This window comes from Cynocephalus volans, chromosome 10 (assembly GCF_027409185.1).
Source record: "Cynocephalus volans isolate mCynVol1 chromosome 10, mCynVol1.pri, whole genome shotgun sequence".
Taxonomy (NCBI): domain Eukaryota; kingdom Metazoa; phylum Chordata; class Mammalia; order Dermoptera; family Cynocephalidae; genus Cynocephalus; species Cynocephalus volans.
Window position 1 is genome coordinate 32,106,284 of NC_084469.1, and position 27,509 is coordinate 32,133,792.

A 27,509-nucleotide genomic window follows, 5' to 3' on the forward strand; every position below is an offset into this window, starting at 1 on the left:
CAACTTCCATCACCCCGGTGAATAATGGCAACTAAGCAGTATCAGTTGCTAGGGGCTCACCAGGAAATTGGGGAAACTATACTGGAATTGGCCAAGGTGAAAATCATATGCCTAGCCCATAGTCCATATAACTCCCCTGTGTGGCCCATCCATAAACCAGACAGCGCCTGGAGAATGACGGTGGACTCCAGGGAACTAAACAAGGTAATTCTCCCTTTACATATGGTTGTACCTAATATTATTGATATTATGGATAAATTAGGAACTCAGTTGGGAACATATTATGCTGTATTAGACTTGGTTAATGGTTTCTTTAGTACTGATATCCATGCAGATAGTCAAGACCAATTCACCTTCATGAGGGAAGGATGCCACTGGACATTCATGGTTCTGCCCATGGGCCACCTGCATAGTCCTATCGTCTGCCACAGGATGGTCATGGAAGACTTGGAAAAACGGATGGCTCTGTCAGTGAGACTAGTCCATTATATTGATGACATTATGCTAACCTCTGATTCTCTTACAGATTTGGAGGAAGCTATACCATCCCTTATCACTCACCTGCAGAGAAAGGGATGGACCATAAACCAAAATGAGATCCAGGGACCTGGGTTATCTATCAGAATTAGCACGATAGGATTGGACTTTTGAGTGCCAAGCTGCTTTCGGTTTTGCAAAAGCAACAGTAGGGGGCGTGCAAGCATTGGTCATCCTAAATCCAGTACTACCCTGTGAATTGGATGTAAATATTTCCCAGGAGGGCTATGCTTGGGGGTTATGGCAATGACAGGAGAAAGCTCGCCTCCCCGTAGGGTTTTGGTCCCTGACGTGGTAAAAAGCAGAGGCCCAATATAGCCCCATTGAACAAGTAAATGCTGTTCGTCAAGCACTGCTAGCTACAGAATCAGCCACTGGACAGGCAGCTGTGACAGTGAGGACTGCATTGCCAATTGCTGGATAGAGTTATGACATCTCTATGTGACCCTGCAGTTCCAGTGCTCAGATGACTATAGTGACCAAGTGGCGTGCCAACTTACAACAATACAATAATTTATCCACAAGTCCTTGGAGCCACGAACTACAGCAGTTATTGGGACCATCACATTTATGGACTCAGATGCTGTGCCCACTGAAACCACAGTACTGACTCCCTTGCCCATTAAGGAACATGTGCTGCCTGTGCCAGAAGAGGCTTGGTATACCGACAGCTCCTGTCGAAGGTATTCCCCCTTGATGGAAAGCCATTGCATACCAACCATCAACTGATACCGTCTGGGTGGATGATAGCACTGTGCAAAGCAACCAGTGGGCTTAACTGTGAGCAACATGGATGTTGAGAGCTAAAGAGAAAGGCCCGGTAACCATCTGTACTGACAGTTGAGCAGTTTTTAAGGTGCTCACACTGCGCCTGCCCCAGTGGAAAAAACAGGACTGGTTGATCATGAATAAGCCCCTGTGGAGTCAGGACATGTGGCAAGATATATATGCAATCAGCCAACATAAGTCAGTGACTATGAACCATGGGTCTGGACACAACCCATTGGGCAGCCCGGGCAATGATGAGGCCAACGCCCTTGCCCATGTGCGATGGCTAGAAGAAGCCCCGCCAAGGATGTGGCTGCCTGGGTACACAAGAAAATGAAACATGCTGGGCAAAAGACACTGTGAGAAGTGGCCAAAGCCTGGGAGCTACCAGTCCGGTATGCTGACATTGTGACTGCCTGTCAGAACTGTCCTGTCTGCATGGAATGACACCCACACAAGCTTCCCCCAGAGATGGGACAGGTGTGTAGGGGAGATGCACCCCTGAATCATTGGCAAATAGACTATATAGGGCTACTCCCCTTATCAGAAAGGTCTCGTTATTCATTGACCTGTGTAGACACCTGTACAGGTATTATGCAAGATTACCCCAACGAACGGGCCACCCAGAGAACAACAATCAGAGGACGGGCACAGCTCATGGCTGCCTATGGAAGCACTGAAGTCACTGAGAGTGATCAAGGCACCCATTTCACGGACAACAGATATAACAATGGGCTGATGCCCATAACATCATTTGGAAGTTTCACCTTACCTATAGTCCCACTGGAGCAGGCCTCACAGAAAGATACAATGGAATGCAGAAGGAGGCCTCGAAGATGGAACAGTGCACCCTGCAGGGGTGGACAATGAGGTTAGCAGAAGCACTGTGGACACTGAATGAGAGACCCAGATCTGGATGCCCCCTCCCCGCTGGACACACTGATGCAGCCTTGGACAGTAGCTATAAGACTGCAAATTAAGACTTTAGAGACTTCACTAAGACTTCAGTGGGGAGGTAAAAATAACTTGTTGCCAGCCTCTCAAGACATAGGCCTTGGAGTCAGTACAATCCATTGGCCCTGGGAAATTCAAACTGAACCATGCTGGTTCTCCCTGGGGTGAAGGAATAGAAAGGGGGTTAGAGATCTTTCCAGCAGTGATAGGACAATGGGCAAAATACCTTGAGATGTCACAACACCACAGACCAGATTATACAGAAAGGGACTATTATTATTTCTCTCTGGAGTTTTCAGGTCCCCCCCCCATTATAGATTAAATAGCCCCTGGACCTGATAGAGTTTGGTATGCTAAGCTGGGGAAGCCCCCCTTAGTGTAACTATATTGTCTCAAGATAAAACTGTCACTTGTGTGTCACCTGATGAACATGACTTACCTCTTTTAGTACCTGTTAAAGATCTTTATCATCCCTAGTATGACCACAGGGAACGCCTATCTTCAGTGGGCTGCAATCTTGGCCTGAGTACATAATAGATCGGTCTGCTGGGTCTGCTCAGATTTCCTACTATCTGCCACGTTGGGTCTGCTATTGACTATGCACAATTTGCTATTCCACCTAGGGACATACAGAAGACTAATGTGGCACAAAGACTGTGAGGGTGGAACAGTCGTGTGTAGGGGTGGAATGTAGGGTACATGCTGGACATAGACCTGTTCCCCCTCCCTGCGCATACCAGGGTTCCCCTCCCCCCTGGGAAACTACCCCTGGCCAAGGAAATGTATGTTCCCTTTAAGACATGGAAGAATGGAGGAAGCAGGGACCCTAAGTAAATGAATTAGGATGCTGGTGTTAAAGCACTCTGGTGCCAGGAGAGTAGCAAGTAGGTCAACTTATCTAGTCAGCCAGATCTCCCGGGTGCTCTGAGTTGTGAGCTGGGTGAGGATTTGTGCATAAGCTTGCAAACCATTAACACCCCTGCTTTGATCTGTTCTATATAACTGTTGTATGTACCCCATGGAGGTGTGGCTATCTATCTGTCTGGAAACCATCAGCAACACCTGTAAATCTAATAAAATGATGTCCCTACCCATTGAAATACTGTGTGAGTTTTTTGGAACAGGCAAACACATTGCAAGTGCTTCTCAGATTTGGGGCACCTGCGATACACGGAGGCACAATGAATTTAAGTACACCGATAAGTTTCTACATGTATTATTTACTGGAAAGAGTTGGGTTCTACACATAGAAAAACAGAAATACCTTTCTGAGTAGTTACTAATTATTACTTCCTAAAACTCATTAATAAATAATGCTAACATTAAATACTGCTATTTTTATGTTGCTGTCTTTTATAACACAATTTTATGCTTTCTTAGTTAATTCCCATAAAATATGGTAATTAACTCCAATTTCCAGAAAAGGACATTGAAATTCAGAGTTAAAAACTTTGCTAAAACTAAAAAGCAGGTCATACCCAAGTCTTCTGACTCCAAGTTTACTGTTCTTTCCACTACATTTTCACTGCTTCCAAAAAGACTTGATACTCTATCTTCAGTGTGGACAAGCCGAGAGTTAAAAACTCCAGGGGGACTGAGTCTTGGGAAACCCTAAGCTTTTGGAGTTTTACTTCCTGGAACTCTACCAAGTTCTCAAAGAGAAGATTGTAAAAAATCCTCTTGTGCTTTCAGCAATGGTGACAGAAAAGCACCCATTCTGAAATACACCAGAGCAGTCTGTTCTTCCCAAGACTTGCCCTAGGAGGACCTATTTTATACAGTCTAATCTTTTTGAAGTTTTATCAGAGTCTAGTTGACCTGGGGGAGAGAAATGCCCAAGTGCAGCCCCCTCCAGCCATCCCACCTGGGGAGGGGCAGGAAGAGGTTAAGAAGCACTTGTGAAGTTCACAGTCCAGGGGCACAGATTCACTAAGGACACTGAGACCTCACCATAGTGCTATATACACTTCCCCTCTCCTCCCCCTTTACCCTTACATTACTAAAGGCCTATTTCCTTTATTTAGTGCATCATTATAAGGTGTACTAAAAGGCAAGAAAAAATGCAGTTTGAAGAGACTGAGCAAGCATCAGATATGGCAGGAATGTTGGAATTATCAAACTAGGACTTTCCTTCTTTTAAACTAAGATTAATATGCTAAGGACTTGAATTAGTTCATTTTTGTTGCTTGTAACAGAATACCTAAAACTGGGCAATTTATAAAGAAATAGAATTTATTTCTAAAAGAAAAGACTTGATAGAGTGAGCAATTATTCCTGTATGAGAAAAAAGTCACTCACTCATTGATTCTTTAGAACTAGAGAAGTCTTCCTGGCACTTCTGCAGCCATAGACTGTCTTTATCTACTCTCTCCTAAATAGTTTATGGCACCAGCTTATAGCTCAGGACAGGGACACAAGGCTCTCAAGATGATACATTTGAGTTAATAGATCCTAGAGCTGCAGGGAAATTTTACTATCTGAAGAGGGTCCTCAAGGGCATACCTCAGAGGATGGTGTAACAAAGGAACATTTGCATCATATTTGGTTCATTCAGAAATAATGCCTGTCTCCTTGTTTAACTCCCGGTTTTGAGTTCCAATATTCAGTAAGCTTGCAGATTCCCCCACCCCCGACACATGACTGACCTGCAATGACCTCACTCATAGGCATAGATCCCACCCCTTTAAATGGGGGGTAAAGTTTTACTCTTTTAAGTTCATATATGTAAAGTAACACAAAAGCATTCATATAAAATTAACTACTCACATACAATTTGTGCATGTGTTGTGCGGGGGGAAGTAGAAGATGGTCATTATCTTGTAGAAACCAAATGGGAGATAATCAAGCATGGCTGTTTGAAACCCAGTGTCTCAAAGATTGATAAATTGAATGTACGTCAGGAGAGAAAGGTAAGTTTTCATATGATTCAGGATCTATATATATGGGAAAAGGTCCAACAACAGTTTGGAAAGGAAGATTTAGTATTTACCCTAGATATTATGGCTGGTGGTATAGATTTCAAGTCATCCTGCAAAAGGTGAAAACACATGATGTCAAACGCATACCATAGTTCTTCTCCACTTGAGTTTACGGATGTAAAGGATTTCTGAACAGCAAAAAGAAGGCAGAGACTAATCTGGCTAGATCATCTTAGGAGGTATTATTTCATTGCGATTTCAAACATATTCATGGGAGAAGTTAATGTAGTGTCTCTTGCATAATTCAGGAAATAAAGATTTTAGAAAAAATTAAAATTAAGTATAACACTCTATTAATTATTACAATATGGTATTCTTCTTAAATCCTTCCCAATTTACCGTCATAACAAATAATAAGCATCTAATGCTAAATATCTAATTTCATTGATGAAAGAGAGTGTAGGGGCAACTGATGGTTTTGCACTTTGAAAACCATCTTTTTTTTTCATATTTCATGATTAAACTTACTAACATTTCTGACAACTTAAGACACACCAAGGCTACATAATAATTTGTCTTAGTGGGCTGATCTAACATTAAAACCTCTATGTAGCAAATACGTAAATTATATTGATTTCATATATCAGTAAGACAGCAACTAAGTTATTTTCAAAAAACTATAAATCTGTATTCCAAAAACGTTTGAACATCATATAGGTTGCATTATGTAATAAAGAATTGTGGGTGATTATGACTGACCTACATACAAACCTCTTATTAAAATATGAGAAAGCCAAAAGAAAATATTCAAAGCCTTTTGATCACCAAGCATTTTACTTCTATTTTATCAGAATATTAAGTCTCAAATGGTAGAATTTCATTCTTTTTTATGGCTGAGTAGTATTCCATTGTGTGTATATACCACAGTTTCCTTATCCAGTCATCCATCGAAGGATATTTAGGCTGGTTCCATCGCCTAGCTATAGTAAATAGAGCTGCAATAAACATAGGAGTGCAGGTATCCCTTCAACCTGATGTTTTTCAATCCTCTGGATATATCACCAGGAGTGGGACTGCTGGATCATATGGAAGTTCTATCTGTAGTTGTTTAAGGAACCTCCATACTGTTCTCCATAATGGTTGTACTAATTTACATCCCCACCAACGGTGCAGGAAGGTTCCTCTCTCTCCACATCCTCACCAGCATTTGTTATTCTCTGCCTTTTTTACAATAGCCAGTCTGATTGGGGTAAGGTGATAACTCAAAGTGGCTTTGATTTGCATTTCCCTGATGATTAGTGATGTTGAGCATTTTTTCATGCACCTGTTGGCCACTTGTATGTCTTCCTTTGAGAAATGTCTATTCAGTTCCTTTGCCCATTTTTAAGTTGGATTATTTGGTTTTTACTGTAAAGTTGTCTGAGCTCTTCGTATATTCTGGATATTAATCCCTTGTCAGATGTATATTTTGCAAGTATTTTCTCCCGTTCTGTAGGATGTCTTTTCACTCTATTGTTTCCTTTGCTGTGCAGAAGCTTTTTAGTTTGATAGAATCCCATTTATTTTTTTCTTTTGTTGACTGTGCTTTTGGGGTGCTATTCATAAAGTCCTTGCCCAGTTCTAAATCCTGGAGCATTTCTCCTACATTTTCTTCTAGCAGTTTTACAGTTTCAGGCCTTATATTTAGGTGTCTAATCCATTTTGAGTTGATTTAGATATATGCTGAAAGGTTCTACCATTTGCAACAATGTGGATGAGCCTGGAGAAAATTATCATATGTGAAAGAACTCAAGTACAGAAGGAGAAATACCGCATGTTCTCACTCATAACTGGGAGCTGAATCCATAAATAAACAAATGAATAATAAAGAGAGGCAGAGAGAAAGAAAGAAACAACAATCACAGTAATATGCTGAACTTTTAAAAAGCAAGAGGTGGAAAAGGGGAGGGGATGGGAGGTAATGTCAACGGACACAAAGGATGATTGCGTATTGCAATGATGAATAAGCTAACTGTAGTGATCTAACTACCACATGTTGAACACAAGTATTGTACCCCACATGTATGTATAATAAAAAATAAAATAAAAATAATAAAAATAAAGAAATATTTAAAAATATATACACAAATTAAAAATTGTGGAAAAAACTTAAGAAACTTTTGGATCCTACACGTATAATTGAATGTATTGGTGACAAAATTCTTTGCATTTTTATTTGTCTCAAAATGCCTTCATTTTATCTTATTTTCGAAAGTTTTTTTTACAAATATGTAATTTTAAATTTCTGGGTTTTTTAGCTTATTAAATATGACATTTTTGTGTTCCAAAAAAAAAGATATTAAGTCTCCATCTAGTTTGTATTAAATCTCTGGAGCCCCCTTCAAATGTTTCAGATACCCTTGAGTTATAAGGTAACAAAAAAAATGACAGATATTAGTCTGTCTGGCTTTCAGATTCTTAACACACTTCATTGAGTCCATGATGATGTCTGCATCACAAGAACAGTCAATAAAACACCTCAAGCCCAGCATCAGGAAATACATTTACAAAAATAATTTATTCTAGTTAATTCTCGTTATATATCAAAACAACCTTCAAAATTATCTTCTAGTTTTGTTCTTTCTCATAGCGATAGATAACTGGCTCTAAATAAGCAATTGGAGACTTCTGGTTTCCGGTTTGGCATGTATGAACCGGAGCTCCAAGTCACCACTCCATTCTAACAACAAATAAAAAGCTAAATAATGCAAGATTAACGATTCTTCTTTGATCTAGTGGAGAAGTAAGGTCATAGGGCAAACCACTGCCCCCAAGATTGGAGAGACAGACGGGTGAATACAGAGAATCACAAAGTACTGGAAAAGAAGCCGGTGAGCAGAAACGTCCTCAGGAACCAGCGCCAGGGCAGAAAAAATCGAAGCTGTAATTGATGAATTATGGGAGGCTCAGCGTGTCTCAGTCTCAGCCTGAGAATCAAAAACTCAGGTGGACCTCGTTATAGGAGGGTCCCCACACTTTGGGAGTTTTACTTCCTGGAGCTCAACCACGTTCTCACAGTGAATACCAGAGAAAAAATCTCCTCATGCTTTCAACAGGGGGAGGGAAAAAAGAACCATTGAAAAATACAGAGAAATTAACCAGTGCCTAACTGACCTAGAGGAAGGGAAATCCCAACTCCAGCCAGTTCTACGTGGGAGAAGAAAAACCTCATCTCCAACCCACTCCAGCCAGCCTTTCTCATCTGGGGGTGCTGGTGGCGGTGGTGTACAGCTGAGAAGCACTTGTGAAGTTCAAAACTCAGAGGCAGAGTCCACTAAAGGACAGAACTAATCATAGACATACAGAATGGTTCCCCTTCCCCTACACCTTGCCATCACATTATTAAAGGCCACAGTTTCTTTTACTTAGTATATCACATCCAGCTATCAAGAAAAAATTATAAGACATACCAAAAGGCAAAAATCACAGTTTGAAGAGAAAGAGCAAGCATCAGAACCACACTCAGCTATGGCAGGGATGCTGAAATTATCAGACTGGGAATTTAAAACCACTATGATTACTATGTTAAGGACTCTAGAGGATAAAGTAAACAGCATGTAAAAACAGATGGGCAATGTTAGCAGAGAAATGGAAATTCTAAGAAAGAACCAAAAGAAAATGCTACATATCAAAAACACTGTAAAAGAAACGAAGAATGACTTTGATGGCCCCATTAGTAGTTTGCACATGGCTGAGAAAAGAGCCTCTGAGCTTAAGGATATCTCAGTAGAAATCCCCAAAACTGAAAAGCAAAGAAGAAAAAAAAATGCTAAAATAAAAAGAACAGAATACCCTAGATCTGTTGGGCAACTTCAGAAGGTATAGCATATGCATAATGGAAATACCAGAAGGAGAAAAGAGAGAGAAAGGAATAGAAGAAATATTTAAAATAATAATGACAGAATTTTCCACAAATAATGTCTTACACCAAACCACAGATCCAGGAAGCTCAGAAAATTCCATGCAGAATAAATTCCAAAAAACAAATAAACAAAATAATTACTCATGATCATATCATAAACAAACTACAGAAAATCAAAGATAAAGAAAAAATGTGATAGAAGTCAGAGGAAAAAAACATATCTGTGGAGGAGTGCAGATAAAAATTACAGTAGACTTCTTATTAAAAGCCGTGCAAACAAGAAGAGAGTAAAGTGAAATATTTAAAGTGTTGAGACAGAGAAAGAGCAACCTAGAATTCTGTACCCTGTGAAATTATCCTCCAAAAGTGAAGGAAAAATAAAGATTTTTTCAGACAAACAAAAATTGGAGGAATTAATGGTAGCAGACCTGCCTTGCAAGAAAGGTTTTAAAAAGGTGCATCAGATAGAATTAAAATTATGTAGGTCAGAATCTAGGGTCTACATAATGAAAGAAAGAACATTAGAAAAGGAGTAAGTGAAGGTAAAACAAAAACTGTATAACATATTCTATCAGATAATAGCTAGTTCAAAAAATAATAGCAATAATGTATTCAATTTTACATGCATATGTATACATACATATCTATGTTTATGTGTAAGTAAAATAAATAACAGCATTAATACAAGGGATGGGAGGGAGGAATTAGGATTATTTTGTTATTATAAGATGCTTGTACTACCTCTGAAGTGGTATAGTGTTACTGGAAAGTGGACTTAAATTAGTTGTAAATGTATATTGCAAACTTTAGGAGAACCACTAAAAACAAAATAAAAAAAGAAGTATAACTGATATGCTATGAAAGGAGGGGGAAAAAGAGGAATAATTTAAAGCTCAATTAAAACCACAAAAGGCAGAAAAAGAATGCAAGACAAAAACAGAAACAAAGAATTTGGACAAGAAATAGAAAACAGTAACAAATGGTGTAGATGGTAATCCAAACATCAATGATCACTTTGAATATCAATGGTCTAAATGTACCAATTAAAAGACAGAGATTGTCCGAGTGGATCAAGAAACAAAAGCGCTGTATGTTGTCTGTGAGACACCAACTTTAAACAGACATATATATTAAATGTAAATGGATGGAGAAAGATATACCATGCCAACACTAATCAAAAGAAAGTGGAAGTAGCTATATTAACTTCAGATAGAGCAAACTTCAGAGCAGGAAAAGTTATCAGTGACAAAGAGACTATTACATAATAATAAAGGGGTCAATTCTCCAAGAAGACACAACAATTCTTAAAATGCATGTACCCAACAACTGAGTGTCAAACTACGTGAAGCAAAAACTGATAGAACCGCAAGAAAGAATTATTCTTGGAGGCTCCAACTCCCCTCTATCAAAAATGGATAGATCCAGCAAGCAAAAAATCAGTAAGTACATAGATGAACTCAAAGAAACTACCAATCAATCAATTGGAGATGACTGACTTCCATAAACTATATGATCCAACAGCAGAATACACATTTTTCTTAAGCTCAATTAAATATTCGTGAAGACGAACCACATCATGAACATAAAACACATCCTAACAAGTTTAAAAGAATACAAACGATAAAACGTCTGCTCTCAGACCACAATGAAATTAAATTAGAAAGCAATACAAGAAAGATAGCTAGAAAATCCCAAAGTATTGGAGATTAAACAACACACCTCTAAGTAATACATGGGTCGAAGGAGAAATCTCAAGAGAAATTTAAAAAATATTTTGAACTAAATGAAAAGAAAAACATAACTAACAAATTTGTGAGAAGCAACAAAAACAGTGCTGAGAGGGACATTTATAGCATTGAATACATACGCTAAAAAAAGTAGAAAGATCTAAAATCAATTACCTAAACTTCACCTTAGGAAATTAGAAAATAAAGAGCAATTTAAATCCAAAATAAGATGAAAAAGGAAATAAAAATTAGAGCAGAAATTAATAAAATTAAAAAGAAAAAACCAGTAGAGAAAAATCAACTAAACCAAAAATGGGATCTTGAAAAGATCAATAAAATTGACAAGCCTCTAGCTTGGCTAACAAAAAAAGAGGGAAGAAAAATTACTAACATCAGAAATGAAGAGATAACCTAGATGAAATGAATGAGCTCCTTGAAAGACATATGTGTGAAAACTCACACATGAAGAAACTAATCTAAATAGGCATATATATATATGAAACCAAATCAATAGTTAATAATTAATAAATTTCCAAAACATAAAGCATCAGGATGAAACGGGTTCACTGATGAATTGCACCAAACATTTAAGGAAGAAATTATACCAATTCTCTACACTTTCTTCCATTCATTTTAATAGGCCAGCATTAAACTAATACCAAAACTAGACAAAGGCATTACAAGAAAATAAAACTATAGACCAAAATCTCTCATGAGGATAGATGTAAGGATCCTCAACAAAATATTAGTAAATTGAATCTAAAAGTGTGTAAAAAATAATACGCCACAACCAAGTGGTACTTATCTCAGGAACACAAGGTTGATTCAATATTTGAAAATCAATTAATGTACTCAATGGCGATAAACTTTTACATATATGTATTATTGTGCATGAAATTGTTTGCCCTATGACCTGAACACTCCACTGTCAATATTAGACAGATCATCTAGGCAAAGAATCAGTAGAGAAACACAAGATCTAAACAAGACTCTAGACCAATTGGAATTGGCAGATATCTACAGAACATTCCACCCAACAACCTCAGAATATTCATTCTTCTCATCTGCACATGGATCGTTCTCCAGGATAGATCACATATTAGGTCACAAATCAAGTCTCAATAAATTCAAAAAAATTGGAATTATCCCATGTATCTTCTCAGACCACAATGGATTAAAACTAGAAATTAATAACAAACAAAACTCTGGAAACTATACAAACACATGGAAATTAAACAGCATTCTACTTAATGACATATGGGTCCAAGAAGAAATCAAGCAGGAAATCAAAAAGTTTATTGAAACTAATGAAAACAATGATACATCATACCAAAACCTGTGGGATACTGCAAAAGCAGTATTGAGGGGGAAATTTATTGCATTAAATGCTCACTTCAGAAGAATGGAAAGATGGCAAGTGAACAACCTAACACTTCACCTTAAAGAACTAGAAAAACAAGAACAATCCAATCCTAAAGTTAGCAGACGGAAAGAAATCATTAAGATCACAGCAGAACTGAATGAAATTGAAAACCAAAAAACAATTCAAAAGATCAACGAATCAAAAAGTTGGTTTTTTGAAAAGATAAATAAAATTGACAAACCATTAGCATGGCTAACAAAAAAAAGAAGAGAGAAGACTCAAATAACCAAAATTAGAAATGAAAAAGGCGATATTACAACTGATTCATCTGAAATACAAGGAATCATTCGAGACTACTATAAACAACTATACGCCAACAAATTTGAAAATCTGGAGGAAATGGATAAATTTCTGGACACACACAAGCTCCCAAAACTGAACCGTGAAGACGTAGAAAATTTGAACAGACCAATAACAATAAAGGAGATTGAAGCTGTTATCAGAAGGCTCCCAACAAAGAAAAGCCCAGGACCAGATGGATTCACAGCAGAATTTTACCAAACATTCAAAGAGGAATTGACACCGATTCTTTACAAACTATTCCAAAAGATTGAAACGGACGCAAATCTCCCAAACTCATTCTATGAAGCAAACATCATCCTGATACCAAAACCAGGTAAAGATATAACCAAAAAAGAAAACTACAGGCCGATATCCTTGATGAATATAGATGCAAAAATCCTCACTAAAATACTAGCAAACAGAATACAGCAACACATACGAAAAATTATTCATCACGATCAAGTGGGATTCATCCCAGGGATGCAAGGTTGGTTCAACATACGCAAATCAATAAATGTGATACACCATATTAATAAACTCAAACACAAGGACCATATGATCATCTCTATAGATGCTGAAAAAGCATTTGATAAAGTTCAGCACTCATTCATGACAAAGACCCTCTATAAGTTAGGTATAGAGGGAAAGTATCTCAACATAATTAAAGCCATATATGCCAAACCCACTGCCAATATCATCCTGAATGGGGAAAAGCTGAAAGCTTTTCCTTTAAGAACAGGCACTAGACAAGGATGCCCACTCTCACCACTCCTATTCAACATAGTGTTGGAAGTACTAGCCAGAGCAATCAGAGAAGAGAAGGAAATAAAGGGCATCTAGATTGTAAAAGATGAAGTCAAACTGTCCCTGTTTGCAGATGACATGATCCTATATATCGAACAGCCTAAAACCTCTACAAAAAAACTGTTGGAATTGATAAATGATTTCAGCACAGTAGCAGGATACAAAATCAACACACAAAAATCAGTAGCATTTCTTTTCTCCAATAGTGAACATGCAGAAGGAGAAATCAAGAAAGCCTGCCCATTTACAATAGCCACCAAAAAAATAAAATACTTAGGAATAGAGTTAACCAAGGAGGTGAAAAATCTCTATAATGAGAACTACAAACCACTGCTGAGAGAAATTAGAGAGGATACAAGAAGATGGAAAGATATTCCATGCTCTTGGATTGGAAGAATCAACATAGTGAAAATGTCCATACTACCCAAAGTGATATACAAATTCAATGCAATCCCCATCAAAATTCCAAAGACATTTTTCTCAGAAATGGAAAAAACTATTCAGACATTTATATGGAACAATAAAAGACCACGAATAGCCAAAGCAATGCTCAGCAAAAAAAATAAAGCTGGAGGCATAACACTACCTGACTTTAAGCTATACTACAAAGCTATAATAACCAAAACAGTATGGTACTGGCATAAAAACACACTGATCAATGGAATAGAATAGAGAATCCAGAAATCAACCCACACACTTTCTGCCATCTGATCTTTGACAAAGGCACCAAGCCTATTCACTGGGGAAGGGACTGCCTCTTCAGCAAGTGGTGCTGGGATAACTGGATATCCATATGCAGGAGAATGAAACTAGATCCATACCTCTCACCGTATACTAAAATCAACTCAAAATGGATTAAGGATTTAAATATACACCCTGAGACAATAAAACTTCTTAAAGAAAACATAGGAGAAACACTTCAGGAAATAGGACTGGGCACAGACTTCATGAATACGACCCCAAAAGCACGGGCAACCAAAGGAAAAATAAACAAATGGGATTATATCAAACTAAAAAGCTTCTGCACAGCAAAAGAAACAATTAAAAGAGTTAAAAGACAACCAACAGAGTGGGAGAAAATATTTGCAAAATATACATCTGACAAAGGATTAATATCCAGCATATATAAGGAACTCAAACAACTTTACAAGAAGAAAACAAGCAACCCAATTAAAAAATGGGCAAAAGAGCTAAGTAGGCATTTCTCTAAGGAAGATATCCAAATGGCCAACAGACATATGAAAAAATGCTCACCATCACTCAGCATCCAGGAAATGCAAATCAAAACCACATTGAGATACCATCTAACCCCAGTTAGGATGGCTAAAATCCAAAAGACTATGAACGATAAATGCTGGCGAGGCTGCGGAGAAAAAGGAACTCTCATACATTGTTGGTGGGACTGCAAAATGGTGCAGCCTCTATGGAAAATGGTATGGAGGTTCCTTAAACAATTGCAAATAGATCTACCATACGACCCAGCCATCCCACTGTTGGGAATATACCCAGAGGAATGGAAATCATCAAGTCGAAGGTATACCTGTTCCCCAATGTTCATCGCAGCACTCTTTACAATAGCCAAGAGTTGGAACCAGCCCAAATGCCCATCATCAGATGAGTGGATACGGAAAATGTGGTACATCTACACAATGGAATACTACTCAGCTATAAAAACGAATGAAATACTGCCATTTGCAACAACATGGATGGACCTTGAGAGAATTATATTAAGTGAAACAAGTCAGGCACAGAAAGAGAAATACCACATGTTCTCACTTATTGGAGGGAGCTAAAATTTAATATATAAATTCACACACACACATACACACACACACACACACAAACCGGGGGGGGGGGAGAAGATATAACAACCACAATTATTTGAAGTTGATACAACAAGCAAACAGAAAGGACATTGTTGGGGGGGAGGGGGGGAGGGAGAAGGGAGGGAGGTTTTGGTGATGGGGAGCAATAATCAGCTACAATGTATATCGACATAATAAAATTAAAAAAAAAAAAAAAAAGAAATTGTTTGCCCTATGCATAGAAGCAGGCACATTATATTATACCCGGTACATAGTACATACAATGGTTCACTGTAGAGTACAACACACGTATAATGTGGATATCCTTGACCTACATTAATCGTTAATGGACATAGGACATATCATTATTGATCATACATAGAGCATTAAATCAAATCATTTCTAGACAACATGCATATCTCCTCCAATAGTGGTACCTTTGTTAGTAAGCTTTGAGAAATCAGCAACCCACCTAGGAAGTGTTCCCCTCTTCACCCCAGGCCCATGAAACTTGAGGGTTTCTAGCATGAAACTATACCTGGCATCTGGTTCTTACTTCAGGGCCATATAATGAAGACTGCCCACCTCTTCCCCTTAAATAAGACATCTCCATGGACTGCTGGCTATGATCACACATAACTGTGGTGTCATGCCATTTGGTATTTTTTAATTTGGGGGGATGCTGTCACTCAACATGGCCAGAGAGGGCCTTGACGCAGTCAAGTCTATCGTAGCTAGACTTATAAATCAATATTCTTTACTCTCATACCAACCATAAGGTACTAATTGATTCATGTTTGTTGGACATTAGCAATAAGACACACTGTATATGTCCATATCCATGCATACATATATGTACACATATGTATATACTATTGTATATGTAGTGATTAAATCCACACCCCCACCCCCTTTCTAGCATCATCATATGATAAATATAAATGGTCTCCTGCCAAACCCCCCAAACCAAGACCTTATACTTATGGTCAGCTAGAATATCATAATACCACTCTTCAATTTAATTAATAAATTCATCTAGAACCAAGTTTCAGCCCAACTCCTAAGTAAAGCAACTTTTTTGCCCCAAATTTTGCCAAAATTTAGGCTTACTGGGCTGAAATTACTTTCCATTTCTTACTAAGTTTACTAAATTTTGCTCCAATACTTACATAGCACTTAAGTGTAGCAAACGTGGCTCTGCAGGGCAGAGCTGAAGAAATAAACCAAAGTTAATGTATCTTGAACAACTAAACCAAGCTGCTGAAAATGCCTAGATGGGTCCTTAAGGCTCCATGAACACATAGGTTTGGTCCTAGCCATTTCATTGATCGTTAATAGGATTTCACATGCAAGTATCTGCACCCCCAGTAAGAATGCCCCTAGGTTATAATAATCAAAAGGAGCAGGCATCAAGCTCACTAACCAGTAGCTCTTAATGCCTTCCTCAACTGCACTTCCACAGGACAGCAATGACAAGAATTAAGCAATGAATGAAAGTTAGACTAAGCCATATTAACCCAGGGCTGGTAAATTTCTTGCCAGCTACCACAGTCATCTGATTAACCCAAATCAATAAAATCTGGCATAAAGCGAGTTTAAGAATATAAACAGTAAAATTAAGCTAACCCTTGTATAAGCTGTAAAAAGCCATAGCCAAGGATAAAATAAACTACAAAAGTGACTTTTATATACTCTGAATACACAACAGCTAAGACTCATATTAGAATTAGATACCCCATTATGCTCAGCCATAAACCTAAATAAGTAAATAAACAAAGTTGTTCACCAGAGTACTACCAGCAACAGCTTAAAACTCAAAGGATTTGGTGGTGCTTTATATCCCTCTAGAGGAGACTGTTCTGTAATTGATAAACCCTGATATACCTCACCATCTCTTGCCAACTCAGCCTATATATCACGATCTTCAGCAAACCCTAAAAAAAGGGATAAAAGTAAGCACAAGTACTTACATAAAAACACTAGGTCAAGGTGTAGCTCACGTGATGGGAAGAAATGAGCTATGTCTTCTAGCTTAGAATACCCCACTCAAAACAGCCCTTATGAAAACTGAATTAAAGGAGGATTTAGCAGTAAATGAAGAATAGAGAGCTTAATTTAAAAAGGTCATAAGGCACACACACACACCACCCATCAGCCTCCTCAACTATCACAGCAAACCAAAAATTTTACCAAAGTAATTATCGATGTATAGAGGAGGCAAGTCGAAACAAGGTAAGTGTACTGGAAAGTGTGCTTGGATAATTTCAAAGTACAGCTTAACTCATGCATCGGGTCTACACCCAGAAGGTTTCATATCAACTGACCACTTTGAACAAATCTAGCCCAAACTTAACAACAAACTTAAAAAAAAAACTTAAATAAAACCACTTAGCCCTTAATAAAAAATATGGGAGATAGAAAATATTTTCAGGTACTATAGAGAAAATGCCATAAGAGAAAGACGAAAGAGCAAATTCAAGTACTATACAGCAAAGCTTCCCCCTTGTACCTTTTGCATAATGAATTAACTAGAACAATTTTAACGAAGAGAACTTTGCCAAAAAAGCCAAAATCAGACTAGCTACTTATAGGCAGTTACAAGAACAAACTCTTGTATGTGGCAAAATAGTGAGAAGACTCATGAGTAGGGCTAATCGAACCTGGTGGTAGCTGCTTATCCAGTATAGAATTTCAGTTCAACTTTAAATCTGCCTAAAGAGCATTCTACTCTAAATATAAATTTAAGTGTTAATATCAAGAGGTACAGCTCTTTAGACACAGGAAACAACCTTTTGCAGAGAGTAAATTATTAATTGTCCACCACTGGCTTAAAAGCAGCCACCAATTAAGAAAGCATTTAAGCTCAACAACCACAAACACCATCAATACAGACTCCTAACATTTAACTGGATTAATCTATTTATAAATAGAAGAAATACTGTTAATATAAGTGATAAGAAGTCAATTCTCCTTGCATAAGCCTATATCAGACTGGATGCCCAGTGATAACTAACAATAAAATAAAATAGACCTAATCAAAGAACTGCTTATACCCCTAATTGTTAATCTGACACAAGAACGCCTATAAGGAAAGATTTAAAAAAGCAAAGGGAACTCGGCAAATTCAAACTCCGCCCATTTACAAAAAACATCACCTTTAGCATTACAAGTATTAGAGGCACTGCCTGCCCAGTGACACTGTTCAACGGCCATGGTATCCTGACAGTGCAAAGGCAGCATAATCATTTGTTCCTTAAGCAGGGGCTTGCATGAAAGGCCACAGAGAGTTTAACTGTCTCTTATTTTTAATCAGTGAAATTGACACCCCCTCCCCCCATGAAGAGGTGGGGATATCAAAATAAGAAGATCCTATGGAGCTTTAATTAATTAGCTCAAGCAAAATAATTTGAACCCAACTTCAGGGAATAATAAACAACCTTAATGAGCTAAAAATTTCGGTTGGGGTGACCACAGAGCACAACACAATTTCTGAATGATTAAAACTTAGACTAAACCAGTCCAAGTGATGCTATCATCAATTGACCCAAACCACTTATCAACCGAACAAGTTACCCTAGGGAAAACAGTGCAATTCTATTTTAGAATCCATACTGACAATAGAGTTTACAATCTTGATGTTGGATCAGGACATCCCAATGGTGTAACTGCTATTGAAGGTTTGTTTGTTCAAAGATTAAAGTCCTACGTGATCTGAGTTCAGACCAGAGAAACCCAGGTCGGTTTCTATCTATCTTTATATTTCTCCCTGTATGAAAAGACAAGAGAAACAAAGCCCACTTCTAAAAAGCACCTTTAATTTAATGGGCGATGTAATATTAACCCAGTATCTTATTACATGTGCCCTGACCAGGAGCAGGGCTTGTCAGGATGGCAGAGCTCAGTAATTGCATAAAACTTAAAACTTTATGAAATCAGAGGTTCAACTCCTCTTCTTATCGTGCATGTACTTAACCTCCTTCTACACATCATCCACATTATCCTTTCAATAGCATTCCTCACCCTCATAGAATAGAAAATACTAGGCCACATGCAACTCCACAAAGGGCCTAATACTGTTGATGTCTATGCCTCCTCCAACCCTTTGCTGATGCAATAAAACTTTTCATTAAAGAGCCACTATGACCACTGACATCATCCGTTCTCTTATATGATATTGCATCCACTCTTGCCCTTGCCCTAGCACTTACCATATGAGTACCTCTATCAATACCCCACCCATTAATTAACACAAATATAGGAATAGTGCTCATCTTAGCTAACTCAAGTCTAGCTGTATACTCACTTCTCTGATCAGAATGAGCCTCAAACTCAAAATATGCATTAATTGGTGCTCTACAGGCAGCAGCCCAAACAATTTCATATGAAGTCACGACCCTGGCTATTATTTTAGTGTCAGTATTATTAATGAATGGATCCTATACCCTGTCAATTTTAACTGTTACTCAAGAATATATATGACTAATTTTCCCATCATGACCCTTAGCTATGATGTGATTTATCTCAACATTAGCAGAAACCAACTGAGCCTCATTCAATTTAACAGATAGAGAATCAGAACTTGTATCAGGGTTTACTGTTGAATATGCTGTAGGCCCATTTGCCCTTTTCTTCATAGCTGAATACACCAAAATCATTATAATAGATGCTTTAACTACTATTCTTTTTCTAGGAGCGCTCCACAACACCTCTGCACCAGAAATGTTTCCAAATGGTTTTTTTTTTATTAAGGCACTTCTTCTAACAGCTCTGTTTCTATGGATCTGAGCATCCTAGCGCTGATTCCAATATGACTAACTCACGCATCTTCTATGAAAAAATTTCCTCTCACTAACACTAGCTCTGTGCATACGATACATTTCAACACCCATTCTACTACCAGGCATCCCACGACAAACTTAAGAAATATGTCTGATAAGAGTTACTTTGAGAGAGTAAATAATTAGAGGTGTAAGCCCTCTTATTTCTAGAAACATAAGAATCAAACATACTCCAAAGAATTAAAAAATCTCCATGCTACCTGTTACACTATATCCTACAGTAAGGTTAGCTAAATAAGCTATTGAGCCTATACCCCAAAATGTTGGTTCATAGCCTTCCCATACTAATTAACCCCATAATCTCCCTCATAATTCTATCCACCCTATTCACAGGGACTGTACTTGCAATATTTGGCTCACCTCGACTGATAATTTGAATAGGACTAGAAATAAATATGCTAGCTTTTAGTCATAACTATTTCAATCAAAAAGGCAAACCCACCATCAGCAGAAGCTACCAAGCATATCCTCACACAAGCAACGGATCCATACTCTTAATAATAGCTATTATAATTAATATAATAAATTCAGGACAATGGAAAATTACAAACATAAATAACTTTACAGCAATACTACTATTTGCAATAGCACTTGTCATAAAACTAGGACTCTCCCTCTCCCAGAAGTAACACAGGAGTCCCATTAATATCAGGCATAATTCTATTAACATGACAAAAATTAGCCCCCGTCTCGATCATATCTCAAATATCACCATTATTTGACCCCTGTATTATCCTAATGACTGCTATTCTATCTAGCTTAGCAGGGGGGTGAGGAGGAGTTAATCAAACACAGCTACAAAAAATTATAGCCTACTCATCAATCACACACATAGGTTGAACAATAGCCATTTTTATCTCTAACCCTTCAACCATAATCCTCAACTTAGTAGGCTATATCATAATAACAGTCACTGTATTCATAATATTTAATCTAAACACAGACTTCGCCATATCATCACTAGTATTCTTATGAAATAAAATGCCACTAATTGACCCCGCAATCCTCCTAACCTTGCTATCACTAGGAGGGCTACCCCCACTTACAGGATTTACACCTAACCTAAATAAATTATTATTCAAGAACTAACAAAAAATAATAACACTATTATGCCAGCATTTATAACCATAGCAGCATAATCCAACTTATATTTTCAGGTACGTCTAATTTATTCCACATCACTCATGATATTTCCAACAACTAATAACACAAAAGCAAAATGACAGCTTGAAAACGTAAAACAAACTTTATGTCTACCAATACTCACAGTGCTGTCAACACTCCTACTCCCTCTCACACCAATATCATTGGCCCTAAACGAGAAATTTAGGTTAAATAGACCAAGGGCCTTCAAAGCCCTAAGGATTTAAGTGCCTCTCACTTAATTTCTGACTTTAAGGACTGCGAGACTCTATCTCATATCAACTGAATGCACATCAGCCTCTTTAATTAAGCTAAGTCTTCACTAGACTAGTGGGCTCCAACTCCATGAAAAATTAATTAACAGCTAAACACCCTAGTCAACTGGCTTCAATCTACCTCTCCCACCATTGGGGGAAAAGGTTGGGGAAAAAGAAGCCCTGACAGAATGGAAGCTGCTGCTTTGAATTTGTAATCCAGTATGATTAATCTCCTCGAGGCTTTGCAAAAAGAGGGCTCAACCCCTATATTTAGATTTACAGTCTAATGCTTGCTCGGCCATCTTACCTTTTTTTCACCTCGTATTTATGTTTATTAATCATTGACTATCCTCAACAAACCGTAAAGATATTGGCATATTACACCCATTGGCTGGTGCTTGAGTTGGGATAGTGGGAACTGCCTTGAGCCTTCTAAACCGAGCAGAACTCAGCCAACTTGATGCTCTCTTAGGTGATGATCAAACTTATAATGTCTTTGTAATTGCCCATGCAGTTGTGATCATCTTTCTTATGGTAATGCCTACTATGATCGGAGCATTTGGTAACTGACTAGTTCCACTGATAATTTGATCCCCAGACGTGGCATTCCCTCGAATAAATAACATAAGCTTCTGACTCCTTCCCCCATCATTTCTGCTCCTGTTTGCTTCCTCGATAGTAGAAGTCAGTGCCGGAACAGGATGAACTGTGGACCCACCTCTGGCCAGAAACTTAGCTCACACCAGGGCCTCTGTGGATATCACAATTATCTCCCTACACCTAACAGGTGTCTCTTCTATCTTAGGAATTATTAGCGTCATTACTACAATTAATATGAAGCCTCCTGCTATATCTCAATACCACCCCCCCCGTTTGTATGATCAGTATTAATTACAGCTCTACTCCTACTTCTCTCCCTTCCTTACTAGCAGCTGGTATTACTATACTATTAACAGATTGTGACATTAATGCCACATTTTGTGATCCAGCAGGAGGAGAAGATCCCATTCTATACCAACACCTGTTTTGATTCTTTGGTCACCCAGAAGTCTATAGCCTAATCCTGGTGAGCACTGGAATAATCTCATCTATTGTGACTTATTACTTAAGCAACATGGAGCCATTTGGTTATACAGGAATAGTTTGAGCCACGTCAATTGGTTTCTAGGTTTTATTGTATGGGCACATTACATATTTACAGTAAGAATGGATGTATACACATGAGCATATTTTACATCAGCTACTATAATTATTGCCATCCCCACAGGCGTAAAAGTATTTAGCTGAGTGGCTGCCACACTACAAGGTGGTAATATCACATGGTCCCCAGCCATGCTATGGGCCCCAGCCATGCTATGGGCCCTAGAGTTTATGTTCCTATTTACGGTAGGAGGTCTTACAGGGATTGTATTAGCTAACTCATCACTAGACATTGTCCTACAAAACACATACTATGTTGTAGCACATTTTCACTGTGTGTTATCAATAGAAGTCGTCTTTGCTATTACAGGGGATTTTGTCCATTGGTTCCCTTTAGTCTCAGGTTATACCCTTGACCCAACCTGAGCCAATATTCATTTCACAATTATATTCATAGGCATGAATTTAATATTCTTCCCACGACATTTCCTTGGACTATCAGGGATGCCACAGTGATACTCTGATTACCCTGATTCACATAGTACATGAAATACAGTATGGGATTATTGTGACGAAAACGGAGACTGACTGGTCAGGCTCCCTCACCCCATATCTGGCTGAGCATGACTCAGCCCGTCTGATGTAAATATGTTAACTGCGCATGTGCACCCAGGTGTTCCTTGGCTATCTGACTCTAGTATAAAAGACAACTCTGATCCACTGGGAGCTGAGCTCGCATCTGAATAAAGCATGTCAACCTTGCCAACAGCTCCCAGGATCTTTTTCCAATTACCTAGCTCACGACCCGCATATGAGGGGTCTGTGACCCAGTCTGCATATGAGGGGTCTGTGACCCAGTCTGCATATGAGGGGTCTGTGACCCAGCCTGACATCATTCATCTCATTAACAGCAATAATACTAACAATTTTTATAATCTGAGAGGACTTTGCCTCAAAATGAGAAGTCTCAGCAGTAGAACTCCCAACTACAAACCTAGACTGACTGTACAGCTGCCCACCACCATAGCACACATTTGAAGACCCCACTTATGTGAAAGCTTAGAACAAGAAAGGAAGGAATCGAACCCCCTAAGACTGGTTTCAAGCCAATCCCATAACCACTATTACTTTCTCAAGAAATAAGATATTAGTGAAAATATTACACAACTTTGTCAAAGTTCATTATTTATAGGTTGAAGTCCTTTACATCTTTATGGCATACCCATTTCAGCTAGGTTTCCAAGATGCTACATCACCTATTATAAAAGACCGCCTGCACTTTCACGATCATACTCTAATAATCATATTCCTAATCAGCTCTTTAGTCCTCTGTATTATTTCTCTAATATTAACAACCAAGTTAACCCACACAAGCACTATAGATGCTCTAGAAGTAGAGACAGTATGAACCATCTTACCCGCCACCATACTAATGCCTTACCGTCATTACAAATTCTATGCATAATAGAGGAAGTCAACAACCCCTATCTAACTGTTAAAACCACAGGCCAGCAACGATACTGAAGTTATGAATGCATGGACTATGAAGACTTAAACATGGATTCATACGTGATTCCTACCATGGACCTTAAACCAGGTAAACTTTGGCTTCTAGAAGTTGACAGTCAAGTAGTCCTCCCAGTAGAAATATCAATCAGCATTTTGATCTCATCTGAAGATGTTTTACACTCATGAGCCATCCCCTCAATGGGCCTGAAAAAAAAGATGCAGTCCCAGGGTTCTTAAATCAAACAACGCTAACATCCACCCAACCAGGCCTATGTTATGGACATTGCTCAGAAATCTGCAGTTCAGACTACAGTTTTATGCCTATTGTACTTGAACTAGTCCCGCTTAAACATTTCAAAAACTGATTAACATCAATAAGACAATAAAAGCAAAGAAAAGGGATACTGACTGATTAGAAAGGAAAAAATATATAACTGTCTTTGTTCACAGGTGACAATTATCTATGTAGAAATTCTGAAAAAGTAGACAAAAAGAAAGCTTCTTGAAATAAGCGCTTATAGCAAGGTTGCAGGATTCATGGTTAAATCCAATCACTTTCCTATGTACCAGCAATGAGCAAGTGTAATTTGAAATTAAAAACATGATACCATTTACATGAGCCCCACACCCCCAAAAGATAGAGACTTAGGTATGAGTACAATATAATAAAATATGTTGAAGATCTCTATGAGATAAATTATAGAACTCTGATGAAGGAAATCAAAGAACTCAATGAATGGACAGATAGTCCACGTTTGTGGATAATAAGACTCAACACCGTCAAGATGTTAGTTCTCCCCAATTTGATCTATAGATTCAATGCAATCCCAGTAAAAATACCACCAAGTTACATGTATTTTCTGAGTACTGACAAACTGATTCTAAACCTTATATGGACAAGCAAGAGACCCAGAACAGTAGGTGTTGATCCGCCCGCACCCTGCCCATGTCCCTTCACCCACGCGGTGGTCTCATCTACCCAGTGGCTCCCACCCACACCTGTAGTGGGACGTGAGAAAAAGTCCCTTGGTCTGGAGGACCCATGTCAGCTGCGGAGCCGCTACCTAGGAAGAAGAAAATTTACCCAAAGATGAAAACTTGAAATAACCCTAAATGTGCATGATGGCTGTGTTAATACGATCTGTTGGAAAGACACTGGAGAGTAGATTTTATCTGGCTCCGGTGACACTAAGTTAGTAATTAGCAATCCTTACAGTGGAAAGGTTTTGACAATTGTTCAGGACACCAAGCAAATATGTTTAGTGCAAAGTTCTTACCATGTACAAATGATAAGCAGATTGCATCCTGCTCTGGAGATGGAGTGACATTTTATACCAATGTTGACCAAGACGCAGAAACCAAGAGACAATGCCAAATTGCGTGCCATTCTGGAACTACCTATGAGATTATAACTGTACCAAATGATCCTCACACTTTTCTCTCCTGTGGTGAAGATGGAGCTGTTACATGGTTTGACACATGCATCAAAACTAGCTGCCCAAAAGAAGATTGTAAAGATGATATTTTAATTAAGTGCCACATCTGTAGCTGTTTGTCTACCAATGCCATATTTGCCGTTGGTTGTTCTGACAGCTCAGTATGAATATATGATCGGCGAATGCTGGGCGAAAGAGCTACAGGGAATTATGCAAGTGGAGGGACTGCTGGGATGGCTGCTCATTTTATCCCTTCCCATCTTAATAAGTCCTGCAGAGTGACTTCTCTGTGTTACCATGAAGATAGTTAAAAGATTCTTGTTACTCTTCAGATTCTATATATATATCTTTTTGACCCAAAAGATGATACAGCACAAGAACTTCAAACTCCTTCTGCAGAAGAGGGGAGAGTTATGACAGCCTCCAGTTAAGCATTTGAGACTTCGTGCTGATTGGTCAGATACTGGACCCAGAGCAAGGCCTGAGAGTGAACAAGAACGAGATGGAGAGCAAAGTCCCAATGTGTCACTGATGCAGAGAATGTCTGATGTGTTATCAAGATGGCTTGAAGAAGCAGGTGAAGTGGCACAAAGCAAGAGGGGGCAAGGAAGATCTCGACCCAGAGGTGGGACGTGTCAGTCAGATGTTTCAGCTCTTCCCATGGTCCCGTCAAGTCCTGATTTGAAAGCAGGTGAAACTGCAAGGGAAGTAGATACTCCAGCCAAACAACTTCTTCCCCCTTCTACATCCTCTACGTTATCAGCTCGGGTTCATTAGCCATCATCTTCATCTGCCACAGAAAGCCCTTATTCTGTTCCTTTGCTATCTTCCCCACACACTGAACAAAGGAAGTCTGTTGAGGCATCTGGGCACTCCACACATCATCAGTCTGATGACAATAATGAAAATCTGAGCCCTAAAGCAGGGGCAGGTGACCCAGCTTTAAGTCTGCACTACAGCACAGAAGGAACAACTACAAGCACAATAAAACCAAGCTGTACAGATGTATGGAGCAGTACAGCCTCGAGTTCTAGAGGAAATGGGAGCTATTGCAAATGTGAGTGTCAGGAGGAATCTTTGGTCCCACAAGCTCAGTGCAGCCACCAGAAGAAGAGAGTGAAACAAAAGCTCTTGAAGAATCATCAGAGGATGTGACAAAATATCAGGAAAGTACATCTGCAGTTCAGAACCCTATAGATATAGCACAATCAGATAAGTGCACAGCTGAGCCATCGGATTCCAACTCAGGAGAATGGAATGACCTCAATCTTGATAGCCTTTGTGGGGGTCCAGAAGAATTCACTTTGTCTGAAAAAGACAAGGAGCCAGAAACTTCAGAACATATTAGCACTGAGAGGGCTACCAATCAAAATAACTCCTCACGAGCCTCATTCCCAAACAGAAGCCATCGGGCCTTCAGCTCATGAAGAAACATCAACCAGGGACTCTACTCTCTAGGACACAGATGCAGTGGTGATGACCCTGTCCTGGTCCCAGGTTCAAGGTCTTGAGTAGGACCTGGTGATAGATGCTCTGCTGTTGCCCACATTTAGGATTTCTTCAGGCAGAGAAAAGAAAGGAAAGAAAGGGAAGAATGGGATACTTTGAACATTAGAAGGCCACTAGTAAAGATGGTTTATAAGGGCCATCACAACTCTGAGACAATCATAAAAGAAGCCAATTTTGGGGTGCTAACTTTTGCAGTGAGTGGTTCTGACTGTGGCCATATCTTCATCTGGGATTGGCACACTGCTGAACACTTAATGCTTCTGGAAGCTGATAATCATGTGGTAAACTGCCTGCAGCCACATCCATCTGACCCAATTCTAGCTTCATCTGGCATAGATTATCTGGTCACCACTACAAAGGTCAAGGATTTTTAACTGAAAACTTGCTGACAAAGTTATAACTCGAAACGAACTCATGCTTGAAGAGCCTAGAAACACCATTACAGTTCCAGCCTCTTTCACGCTGAGGATGTTGGCTTCACTGAATCACATCTGAGATGACCAGTTGAAGGGTGACAGATCAGAAGGCTCTGGACAGGGGAATGAAAATACAGGATGA

At 38.7% G+C, this 27,509-nt stretch overlaps 1 pseudogene; it reads left to right on the forward strand.

Annotated features, from left to right (window-relative positions):
• The first annotated feature begins 24 nt into the window (after positions 1 to 24).
• LOC134387323 (DDB1- and CUL4-associated factor 6-like) lies at positions 25 to 27,509 on the forward strand (annotated as a pseudogene).